The sequence below is a fragment of the Bufo bufo genome, chromosome 2 (assembly GCF_905171765.1).
Source record: "Bufo bufo chromosome 2, aBufBuf1.1, whole genome shotgun sequence".
NCBI classification, from domain to species: Eukaryota; Metazoa; Chordata; class Amphibia; order Anura; family Bufonidae; genus Bufo; species Bufo bufo.
This window is the reverse complement of record NC_053390.1, coordinates 394,108,186-394,121,293: the sequence shown is the minus strand read 5'-3', so window position 1 is coordinate 394,121,293 and position 13,108 is coordinate 394,108,186.

Sequence of the window (13,108 nt, the reverse complement as noted above, 5' to 3'; positions counted from 1 at the left end):
AAGCACTGGTCTATGTGCACTCCCATGGTCCCGGCCACCAGAGGCTAATGCTTTTTTTCTATAGTAGTCTGCAAGTACGACCACCACTGATGGATTGCAGGGTGGTCTGTAACCATGGAAACGAGCAGTGTATAATGTGATGGAAAAAGGAATCCAGCTAGCAAAGGAAGCAATATGTACAATCACTATACATTAGTAAGTGCCTTGTGTTAACTTTCTCTACATGATAAATGCCACTTACTGAAGTGAGACAACCCCTTTAAGGGCTCACGCACATGTGTGCAGGCGGCAAACAGCGGGTCCACAGTATACGGGCCCCAACCGTTTGTGTACCACATCACGAATAAAAGGTGTGGTGCAGAACGGAGGCACAGAAGCACTATGGAGTGCTTCCATGTGGTTTCTCACCATGCTTCCGCACCATTAAAAAATAGGACATGTTTTCTTTTTTTTGTGGTGTGGATGGATCAGTGGAAAACGCACGCAAATTGCGGTCCGAATGAATGGAACGACTGGTCAACAGCCGTATGCATGAACCCAAATACAGTCCAAGAAATGTGTATGAGATAAATCTCATTCATGTACACTTTGCTTCTGGGACTGTATGTTGGAGGGGCTGAAGGGAGAGAGGGGTAATGTGATTTACATGGGGCTGCATTGGAGGGGCTGATGTTATTTACATGGCACTGTAATATATATATATATATATATATATATATATATTACACACAGTATAAGCCTTCCATACACAATATATATATATATATATATATATATATATATATATATATATATATATATATATATATAGATATATAGTATTATCTGAGACTGAGTATAATTATATATATGCACATGTACTATGCAGCCATACTGTCTGTATTTTACACTTAATACTTCTTTAACCGTACCTAACTTGAGGCCCGGGCTGGCCTAGTGCCACTTCCCGACTGAATCTGCTGGTGGAGGACCGGAGGCTGAAGAGACTGACACCCTGGATTCTGTCCCAGTGCAGTGAGTGAGTGAGCAGAGAGACTAAGAAAATGGCACCCGCCACGCTCTTCCACTCCCGCTTGAAGTAATGGACGCACGCAGCAGCGCTGCCTGTGACGTAACCTCGCACAGGGCACTGGTCTGGGGGTGTTCCGGACATTCTGCCAGGCCCAGCCCCTTACAGCTTACAGGGCAGCCAAGCCTGCAGCCAGAGATTAGCAATGGAGCGCAGTAGCACTTTTAACTTAGCCTGCGCTGCCAGCCTGTAAATGGATGCCGACGGCGCCCCCCTCTTCTGCTGGAGACACGCGCCCCGTGCGGTCGCACCCCTCGCCCCCGGCTGTAGAAACGGCCCTGTTCATGTCTATAGGTCGTCGTGCATAGCGGTTGGCAGTGCAGTGTGGTTTTTGAGTGGGGTCTGTACAGTATCACTGTAATATTTCATCTCTCTCTCTCCAAAAGGTTTAGTCATCTGCAAGGGACCATTAGGCTACCTGCACATGGAGCATATTTGGATGCGGTAAATCCAGGTAAGGCTACTTTCACACTGGCGTTTTGGCTTTCCGTTTGTGAGATCCGTTCAGGGCTCTCACAAGCGGTCCAAAACGGATCAGTTTTGCCCTAATGCATTCTGAATGGAAAAGGAGCCGCTCAGAATTCATCAGTTTGCCTCTGATCAGTCACCATTCCGCTCTGGAGGCGAACACCAAAACACTGCCTGCAGCGTTTGTCTGTCCGTCTGATGAAGCGGAGCAAAACGGATCCGTCCTGACACACAATGTTAGGCTACTTTCACACTGGTGTTTCTGGGTCCGCTTGTGAGATCCGTTTCAGGGCTCTCACAAGCGACCCAAAACGGATCAGTTCAGCCCCAATGCATTCTGAATGGATAAAGATCCGTTCTGAATGCATCAATTTGGCTGCGTTTGGTCTCCATTGTGTTTTTTAGACGATCACTAAAACGCAGCTTGCAGCGTTTTGGTGACCGTCTGACTATGCAGAGCCAAAACGGATCCGTCCTGACTTACAATGTAAGTCAATGGGGACGGATCAGTCTGCAGTTTATAGTGCAAAGTAAGGGACATACAGTTCCTTTTTTTAAGCGTTTATTTTTTTTTGCCACACAAAATGCAGCACCCTAAGGCCAGTTTCAGACGAGCGTGTTCACACACTCCCTCTGTGTGGGAATGTTATTTCCCGGCCTGAACTCTGCTCCTGTGACAGGACCTAACTTCGGCTGTAATGATTTATACTCACGTGATGCTGTACAAGCAGCCATCTTATCTAAGGGCCTAAGGAGGTTGGACCTCCTCCCTGTAGCACTGATTTCTGCAAAGGGCCGGTCAATAGAGACTGGCCAGTTGGCGCTCACTCACTGTAAAAACCAGTAAGGTTTGCAGTTGGGCTCAAGTGGGGGTGACTGGTCCTGAAATGGACAGCACCAATCACCCCCAGGGTTGGACAGAGGACACCAGTGTTTAGTGTCCCCTGTGAGCGCTGCAATTGGCTGGTGTGCTATACCAGCAAATCATAGCTATAGGAAGAACAGGCAACCACAGTTGGTGACTGCAGGCAGAGAGGTTATGTGACCCTCTGTGCTGTGTGTTGGCTGGTTGGGACTTGTGCACCTGAGATCCACTGGGATTTACAGGTAAAAAATTACTTTTGGGGGAGATTATCCGTTATCAACACCGTAACTTTCTGCATTGGTCTTGATATCCCCTGCTCTGCCAGAGGACACTCCCAATTTATATAATATAAATTATATAAAATGTACATAGTTTCCAGCATTTGATTTTTTTTTTCCCTAGGGACACTATGCTTCTGCTTATAGATTGGATGTGGCTTGTTACTCAGAAGTTTTTATACTCACCAAACCTGAGAATGAAGGGGCCACAGAGAGATAGCATTCCTTCCTGACAATCATCTGCTTGTCAGTGGAGGAGACATATTTACATGCAGCAATCACCTCCACAGTACAGGGAGCAGTGATCACTAATGCCATTGCTCGTTCCCTTCCAGAAGCATTCCTTCCTGACAATCTTCTGCTCGTCAGTGGAGGGGACGCAGTTACATGCAGTGATCACAGCATAGGGAGCAGTGATCACTAATGCCATCTCTCATCCCCATACAGAAGCGTTCCTTCTGACAATCGCCTACTCGTCAGCGGAGGGGACACATGTTCATGCGGCGATCTCCTCCACAGTATAGGCAGCAGTGATCACCAGTGCCATGTATTCCTTCAGTCTATTTAAAATTAGGCCAGTCCTCGACCACTTTAGCACCAAGTTTGCTGAGGTGTACACCCACCCAAGAAAATCTTCATAAATGAGTCCCTTATACATTTTTAAGGGACAGTGACTTTCCACCAGTGTCTACCCAGTAAGAGTGCAAGATATGGCATTAAAAAGTATAAGTTTCACGGACGTTCCCGCGACAGGTGGCAGGAGATTGGTGAGACTGGCAACACGTGATTTGATCTGGCATGTTTTCCGTTTGGATCAAATGACGTCCGTGTTTCTGGTGCTTGCCACATCTTCTTTCCCCAGGTGTGGCTATTAGGGCCATTTAACCTTCTCTATTTATAGTTGCTTCTCCCACAATGCTGTGCAGTTTATAGCTTCTGTCTGGACCTTTGGATAGATTGTGTTTGGATCTCGGCTGAGTTCCTGGTGCTTCCATTGCTCCTTTGAATTTAAGTCTTTCCTTTCCCTTTTGTATTTTGTTTGGGTTCTGTGTGTTGCATTTCCCTATTGTTTGTATTAGGCCTGAATGAGACTCCTGTTTGTCCTTCTTTTTGGAGGAACAGGTAGTCTCGTCCCTGCCATTAGTACCAGGGTCCTATAGGGCTTGATAGGACTCTAGGTATTCCTGCGTATGAAATCGCCTACCTTTGGGGTCTGTTTATACTGGTAGTCAGTCAGGATTTTGGTTAGGGTTTTCACTAGGAGGTGTCCATTTTCCTTCCCTAGTACTCAGGCCTGATTCCCTGTTGCCCCCTTCCCTCCTATGCTCGATATGGTGTTTCCCTCCCACACCGAAGCGTGACAATAAGCTGTGCAAGAGCACCTCTGGGCACACCCACAGGTTATAGGTTTACAAAGGTCACACGGATTAAACCTCCAGATTGCCCTACCGTCTTAAGAGTTTGTGGGGGAAAAAGTGTGAGACTTACTGCACCCACTGCTGGATAGAGTTATATATCTAGATGACTATTACACCAGCATTCCACTATTCAGGACCTTAAATTCCAGAGGTACTATAGCTTGTGGTATGGTATAAAAAAAATCTGAGAGCCCTTCCTAGGTCCCTGCTCAGGCAACTACTCAGAAAGGTGAAAACAGGGGCTCCTCAATGAGAACAAAGTGGTTAAGTACACGGACAACAGGTCACAGAAACAGCAGTTCTCCTGCCCCTCTCCGAGGTACCACTGCCACTAGCCAGACTGCATCCCGGACTACGATAGGCACATGGGAGGGGGTTGATCTTTCAGATCAAGGACTGAAGCCGTACGGTGCCATGCGGAAAACAAAGGTGTGGTACAAAAAGCCGGCCGTACATGGCACTGTATAATGCTTACCTGTTAGTTCAATCTGCAGGCCAGACAGGAACATTCCTTCAATTTCAAGAGGTGGTGATCAAAGTGCCCATGTTGTACCAGGACAACATTTTCCTGGTGAAGTCCCCAAACAACAAAGAAGGGAAGGACCCAAAAGAGATGTAAAATGTGTTTCGAAAAGGAGTGCAAAAGAATTGGTTCACTGCTAAACCTGCCCTAAAAAACTGGCCCCAACGCGAGAACTGCCGGGAGGCAGTGATACGCAGACAAGGCAAGGTCTGATGACCTCAGAGGAAGATCACGTGGGATGCCGAGAAACCCGAGCAACATAGTCCGGAATAAAGGCAACTCACCACCGAGGTCTGGTGGATGTTCCACATTGTACGGGGCACCAGGTATTGAGAGACATAAAAATCGATCCTGTTCAAGGCGATTAATACCACACAAAGTATACCTAGAGAAGGGTAAGGTAAGAGGGTGCGCACCAGGGGGACGCCCCATACGCTAGCCCTACAAACAATACCTAACCCTCAGGGGAATCAGAGTCATACTGACTGGGAATATTGAATGAATGCTTATTATCACTGGGATAACTTTGTTGCAGTTATATGACACTTCTTTTTAGGATTCAACACTGCAAAAAAAAATTCAAATTTTTCATAATTCTCATATTTTTCTACATTTTTGTGTTTATACTGTGGACACTTTACCCTCATTAATTTCACTGAAATTGGGGTGAAAACACTATTCAATGAATTTGCACTGTTGTATATGAACAAGAAACACAGAGTTGTTTATGCACTAGGTTTATTGTACTACAAGATATATATGTCCCAAATGAAATAAACCAACAAGTAACATAAAATCGCGCGCCTCTGTTCATTCGGCGCAGGCGCTCTGAGATGAGGAGGCTCGTCTCCTCAGAACTCCCTCAGTGCGCCTGCGCCGATGACGTCTTCTCTTTCATCGGCGCAGGCGCACTGAGGGAGTTCTGAGGAGACGAGCCTCCTCATCTCAGAGCGCCTGCGCCGAATGAACAGAGGCGCGCGATTTTTGAAATACTGACAGGGCCGGCCGGAGGAGGAGATCACGGCTGGCCCTGTCAATCAACACGGCGAGGGGGCGGTTTTCTGCTGCGGCTACCAGCAAGTAGACGCCCTACTTGCTGGTAGAGACCGGATTTACATATTATAAAACTTTGTTTTCTAAAGAAACGGCCGCATGAAAGTAAGTGACAAGATTATATTCTCCTATATCGCGCTATAAGGAATGTAACTATCCAAAAAAAAAAAAAAAGACTTTTGTGGGGTGACAGAAGCCCTTTAAATGTGCTTTTCCGGTAGCCATTACATCAGCTAGAAGAATAGGGGAGATTCGGGCCTTGTCCATCAATTCCCCACATACCTCCATCCAAGGAGATAGAATTGTCCTTAGGCTAGACCCAGCTTTCCTTCCCAAAGTAGTGTGGAATTTCCATAAGACTCAGGAGGTGATTCTTCCATTTTTTTATACCAATCCCAAGTGTCAAAAAGAGTTGTAGTTTAGTTGTTTAGATGTCAGGAGATGTGTTTTAGCTTATCTTGATGCTAACAGGGGATGGAGGAAGTCTGGTGCCTTGTTCGTTCAGTATTAAGGACCTAATAAAGGAAAGGCCACTAGCAAATTTTCCATAGCTAGGTGGATTAAGCAGGCTATCTGTCTAGCTTTTGTTTCCTTACAGAAACTGGTACCTATGGGTTGGACAGCACACTCCACAAGAGCGGCATCTACTTTGTGGGCGGAGAGAGCGGGCGCTTCGATCCATGATATTTGCAAAGCGGGTACCTGGTCTTCTGCTCTAACCTTCTATAAGCACTATAGACTGGACCTCTCTTCTGTTTCTGACCTTTCTTTTGGTCTCAAGGTCTTGCAAGCTGTTATCCCACCCTAACTTTCTGTCACGAACATACCGAGACATACGGACATCCCGGCGACAGTGAGTGGCAGGAGATCTGTGAGACTGGCAACATGTGGTTTGATCTAACAGGTTTTCCTTGTGGATCAATAGGTGTCTGTGTTGTTTCTGGTAATAGCCACACCCCTTGCCCCTAGGTGTTGCGTATGTGGTCATTTAACCTTCCTTATTTATAGTTGCTTCTCCCACTATGCTGTGCGGTTTATAGCTTCTGTGCCTGCGGATTGTTTGTGGTTGGATCTCAGCTGAGTTCCTGGTACTTCCATAGCCTCTTTGAAGTTAAGTCTTTCCTTTCCCTTTTGTATTTTGTTTGGGTTCTGTGTGTTGAATTTCCCTATTGTTTGTATTAGGCCTGAAGTAGACTCCTTTTCGTTCTTCCTTTTGGAGGAACAGGTAGTCTCGTCCCTGCCATTAGTACCAGGGTCCTAATAGGACTCTAGGTATGACTGCGTATGAAGTCTTTGGGGTCTGTTCATACTGGTAGTCAGTCAGGATTTTGGTTAGGGTTTTCACTAGGAGGTGTCCATCTTCCTTCCCTAGTTCTCAGGCCTGATTCCCTGTTTCCCCTTTCCCTCCTATGCTCGGTGTGGTGTTTCCCTCCCACACCGAAGCGTGACACTTTCTATCTCTGGGATCTCTCCTGGTGCTGTCATAGGACAACACCCTTATATTTCCCTCCCTTTATTATGGTGTTGGTGATGGGTCCTGGCTATGGTGTGGTGCACAGGGTGCGCAATATAAAAAAAAAAGAAAAAAGTTTGATGAATTAAACTCATATAGATTCAGATGGATCAGAAGGATGGATGTTGGGGATACTCTTTCGTCTCTGAAGACCACTGAGGAATGGAGAGGCCCCTCCTTCTGTGGGTTTCCTGTCCTGGGCGGAGGACCCTCTCTCCTGGTGCTGTCATGGACTCTGGAAAATCAAATTACTGGTAAGAGTAATAATCATTTTTGCGGAAACGGATATACGGAAGCGGAATGCACACAGTCATTTCTGTTTTTTTTTTAATGAAGTGAATGGTTCCATACAGGCCGCAAAAAAAAAACGGAACAGAGATTTTTTGAAAGCTCATCCATTTAGTCACTGCTCTAATACGCTCTAGATTTTCTGCCCACAAAACTGAAAAGAAATTCCTCAGCACATTTGCTAAATGTGAACTTACCCTGTCATGTCAACTTTTTGGTCATGTGCTCACATGGCAGATTTTCAGTGCAGTAGAAGGCAAAATAATGCATGTGAATCTACAAGCAGAGCAGCTGGTGAGCATACAACTGGGGGTAGTATAAGGCCCCATTCACATGTCCGCAATTTTCAATCCGCATCCATTCCGCAATTTTGCGGAACGGATGCAGACCTATTCATTTCAACGGGGCAGTAAAAGATGCGGACAGCATTCAGTATGCTGTCCGCATACGCACTTCCGTGATGCGGATCCACAAAAAAAAAATTAAGCATGTCCTACTTTTGGCCGCAAATTGCTGTCCACGGCCCCATTGTACTCAATGGGTCCGCAAAAATACGGATGACATGCGGAAAGGTATCAAATGTCTTCCGCATGTCATCCTGAAATTAGGACAGCCCCCTGTCGTGACTTTCTGAGCCAGGGAAAGTTGTGTGGCAGAAGAGAAGAATAGGAGAGTGTCTGCAATCAACGTACAAAAGCTTATTGTAATGATTCAAGAGCACCCTGCACTATGGGATACACATGCAGAGGTGTTACTGAACGTCTAACAAAAGACCGCTCTTGGGAGGAAATCGCAAAAGAAATGCTACCAACAGCATGGTCTGCTGCATCTATCCCGAAAAAGGAGAAAATCAGTGAGTATAAAAAATTGTTAGTAACTGTATTTAAATTGTCTGTGAAAACCCGGCCTACAGTGGTGGTGATTGCAGGAGCACACAGCGTCATTGGTTGCTACTAGGGATCGACCGATATTGATTTTTTTAGGGCCGATACCGATAATTTGTGAACTTTCAGGCCGATAGCCGATAATTTATACCGATATTCTGGGAATTTTCATTTTTGAGAAAAAAAAAAATTCCTACACAAATCTGCTGAAAATTAATATGTTTATTGTTAATGTGTATTTTTTTGTTTATTGTTAATGTGTATTTTTTTTTTTATATAAGTCTTTTTCATTTATACTTAATATTTTTGTGTTTTTTTTTTTAACTAACTTTTAGCCCCCTTAGGGACTAGAACCCTTGTCCTATTCCCCCTGATAGATCTCTATCAGGGTGAATAGGATCTCACACTGTCCCTGCTGCCCTGTGCTTTGTGCACACAGCAGCATGGAGCTTACCATGGCAGCCAGGGCTTCAATAGCGTCCTGGCTGCCATGGTAACCGATCGGAGCCCCAGGCTTACACAGCTGGGGCTCCAATCGGAGGAGCAGGGGAGAGGAGATCCTGTGGCCACTGCCACCAATGAGTAATACTGGGTGGGGGGGGGCGCACTGCGCCACCAATGTTTTTACTATTGGCCGGGATTGGGGTGGGGGCGCACTGCGCCACCAATGATTAATACTTGGGGGGGGGGGGGGGGCGCACTGCAACACCAATGAAGATAAGTCTCTCAATCATTCATATACAGGAGGCGGGAGCTGGCTGCAGAACCACATAGCCGGCTCCCGACCTCTATGAGCGGTAGCTGCGATCCGCGGCACCTGAGGAGTTAACTACCGCGGATCGCAGCTATCGCTCATAGAGGCCGGGAGCCGGCTATGTGATTCTGCAGCCAGCTCCCGCCTCCTGTATATGAATGAATGAAAGGCTTATCTTCATTGGTGGCGCAGCGGCCACAGCCCCTCCCCTCCTCTTGTCTTCTCTTCTGTCATTGGCGGCAGCAGCACAGGGGGAGGAGACACTGTTTCCTTCTCCCCTGTGCTGCGGAGGGAACACAGAACGCGCTGAGAGCAGCGCGTTCTGTGTTCCCCATACGTTATCGGTATATCGGCAAAATAGATACCGATAACGTTCAAAATCCTCAATATCGGCCGATAATATCGGCCAAACCGATAATCGGTCGATCCCTAGTTGCTACGACGCCATGCACTCCTGCACTCAGCAGCATGGCAGGCCGGGTTTTCATAGACTGTGACAGTGACATGATGCAGCAGGTGCCTAGATGACATTATACTGCATGGGCCAGCAGGAGCACACAGCGTCATTGGTTGCTATGCAGCATTGGTCTGCACCCAAAAATTTGACAATCTAACCGTCAACTCATCAAGCAAAAAATGAGCTCCTACGGCCCCTTTCACACGGGCGAGTATTCCGCGCGGATGCGATGCGTGAGTTGAACGCATTGCACCCGCACTGAATCCCGACCCATTCATTTCTATGGTGCTGTGCACACGAGCGGTGATTTTCACGCATCACTTGTGCGTTGCGTGAAAATCGCAGCATGCTCCTCTTTGTGCGTTTTTCACGTAACGCAGGCCCCATAGAAGTGAATGGGGTTGCGTGAAAATCGCAAGCATCCGCAAGCAAGTGCGGATGCGGCGCGATTTTCATGCACGGTTGCTAGGAGACAATCGGGATGGGGACCCGATCATTATTATTTTCCCTTATAACATGGTTATAAGGGAAAATAATAGCATTCTGAATACAGAATGCTTAGTAAAATAGCACCATGTGATGACCGGAGTGACGTCACCACAGGTCCTTTTCCTGCAATCAGCAAAGAAGGAGACAGAACAGAAGCCGGGCTGCGCGAGCAAGTGGATTAAGGTGAGTTAAATTATTATTATTATTTTTTTAACCCCTCCAGCGCTATTTTACTATGCATTCTGTATTCAGAATGCTATTATTTTCCCTTATAACCATGTTCTAAGGGAAAATAATACAATCTACAGAACACCGATCCCAAGTCCGAACTTTTGTGAAGAAGTTCGGGTTTGGGTACCAAACATGCGCAATTTTTCTCACGTGAGTGCAAAAAAAAAAATCCAATAAGTGTATATTTATTGGTTTGCGCAAAAGTTATAGCGTTTACAAACTATGGTACAAAAATGTGAATTACTGCATTTTGAAGCAGCTCTGACTTTCTGAGCACCTGTCATGTTTCTTGAGGTGCTAGAATGCCAGGATAGTATAAATACCCCCCAAATGACCCCATTTTAGAAAGAAGACGCCCCAAAGTATTCGCGGAGGGGCATGGTGAGTTCATGTATAATTTTTTTTTTTCACAAGTTAGCGGAAAATGACACTTTCTGAGAAAAAAAAAAAAGAAAGTTTCCATTTCTGCTAACTTCTGGCAAAAAAAATAATCTCCCACGGACTCACTAGGCCCCTCAGTGAATACCTTGGGGTGTCTACTTTCCGAAATAGGGTCATTTGTGGGGTGTGTTTACTGTTCTGGCATTTTGGGCAGGGCTAAATTGTGAGCAACCCTGTAAAGCCTAAAGGTACTCGTTGAACTTTCGGCCCCTTTACACACCTAGGCTGAAAAATAGTGTCACACATGTGGTATTACCGTACTCAGGAGAAGTAGGGCAATGTGTTTTGGGGTGTATTTTTACATATACCCATGCTGGGTGAGAGAAATATCTCTGTAAATTGACAACTTTGTATAAAAAAAATTTACAGAGATATTTCTCACACACAGTTTGGGTATATGTAAAAATACACCCCAAAACACATTCCCCAACTTCTCCTGAGTACGACGATACCACATGTGTGACACTTTTTTGCAGCCTAGGTGCACAAATGGGACCAAATTCCAATGAGTACCTTTAGGATTTCACAGGGCATTTTTACGCATTTGAATTCCAAACTACTTCTCACGCTTTAGGTCCCCTAAAATGCCAGGGCAGTATAAATACCCAACAAGTGACCCCATTTTGGGAAGAAGACACCCCAAGGTATTCCGTGAGGGGCATGGCGAGTTCATGTAAAATTATATTTTTTGTTACAAGTTAGTGGAATATGAGACTTTGTAAGAAAAAAATAATAATAAATAAAAAATACATTTTTCGCTAACGTGTGCCCAAAAAAAAAACTTCTATGAAGTTTTTTTTTTGGGCACACGTTAGCGAAAAATGTATTTTTTATTTATTATTATTTTTTTCTTACAAAGTCTCATATTCCACTAACTTGTAACAAAAAATATAATTTTACATGAACTCGCCATGCCCCTCACGGAATACCTTGGGGTGTCTTCTTTCCAAAATGCGGTCACTTGTGCAGTATTTATAGTGCCCTGGCATTTTAGGGGCCCTAAAGCGTGAGAAGAAGTCTGGAATCCAAATGTCTAAAAATGCCCTCCTAAAAGGTACTCATTGGAATTTGGGCCCCTTTGCGCACCTTGGCTGCAAAAAAGTGTCACACATGTGGTATCGTCGTACTCAGGAGAAGTAGGGCAATGTGTTTTGGGGTGTATTTTTACATATACCCATACTGTGTGTGAGATATCTCTGTAAATGACAACTTTTTCAATTTTTTTATACAAAGTTGTCAATTTACAGAGATATTTCTCTCACCCAGCATGGGTATATGTAAAAATACACCCCAAAACACATTGCCCTACTTCTTCTGAGTACGGCGATACCACATGTGACACTTTTTTGCAGCCAAGATGCACAAAGGGGCCCAAATTCCAATGAGTACCTTTAGGATTTCACAGGGCATTTTTACGCATTTGGATTCCGTGAGGGGCATGGCGAGTTCATGTAAGATTTTATTTTTTGTCACAAGTTAGTGGAATATGAGACTTTGTAAGAAAAATAAATAAAAATAAATAAAAATCCATTTCCGCTAACTTGTGGCAAAAAAAAAAAATCTTCTATGAACTCGCCATGCCCCTTAAAAGTGATCTTTATAGCGCCGCAGCGATTTTACCGTGTTTTTGCAGTGATCAGAAAAAAAAAATTTCTGTCACTGCGGTGGAGCGGACTGAACGCAAGTGTGCGCACAAGATCAGGCCTGATCGGGCGAACACTGCGTTTTTTGTAGAACCTAAGGTGACCCTAATGTACTGATATACACTCACCTAAAGAATTATTAGGAACACCATACTAATACAGTGTTGGATCCCCTTTTGCCTTCAGAACTGCCTTAATTCTACGTGGCATTGATTCCACAAGGTGCTGATAGCATTCTTTAGAAATGTTGGCCCATATTGATAGGATAGCATCTTGCAGTTGATGGAGATTTGAGGGATGCACATCCAGGGCACGAAGCTCCCGTTCCACCACATCCCAAAGATGCTCTATTGGGTTGAGATCTGGTGACTGTGGGGGCCATTTTAGTACAGTGAACTCATTGTCATGTTCAAGAAACCAATTTGAAATGATTCGAGCTTTGTGACATGGTGCATTATCCTGCTGGAAGTAGCCATCAGAGGATGGGTACATGGTGGTCATGAAGGAATGGACATGGTCAGAAACAATGCTCAGGTAGCCCGTGGCATTTAAACAATGCCCAATTGGCACTAAGGGGCCTAAAGTGTGCCCAGAAAACATCCCCCACACCATTACACCACCACCACCAGCCTGCACAGTGGTAACAAGGCATGATGGATACATGTTCTCATTCTGTTTACGCCAAATTCGGACTGTACCATTTGAATGTCTCAACAGAAATCGAGACTCATCAG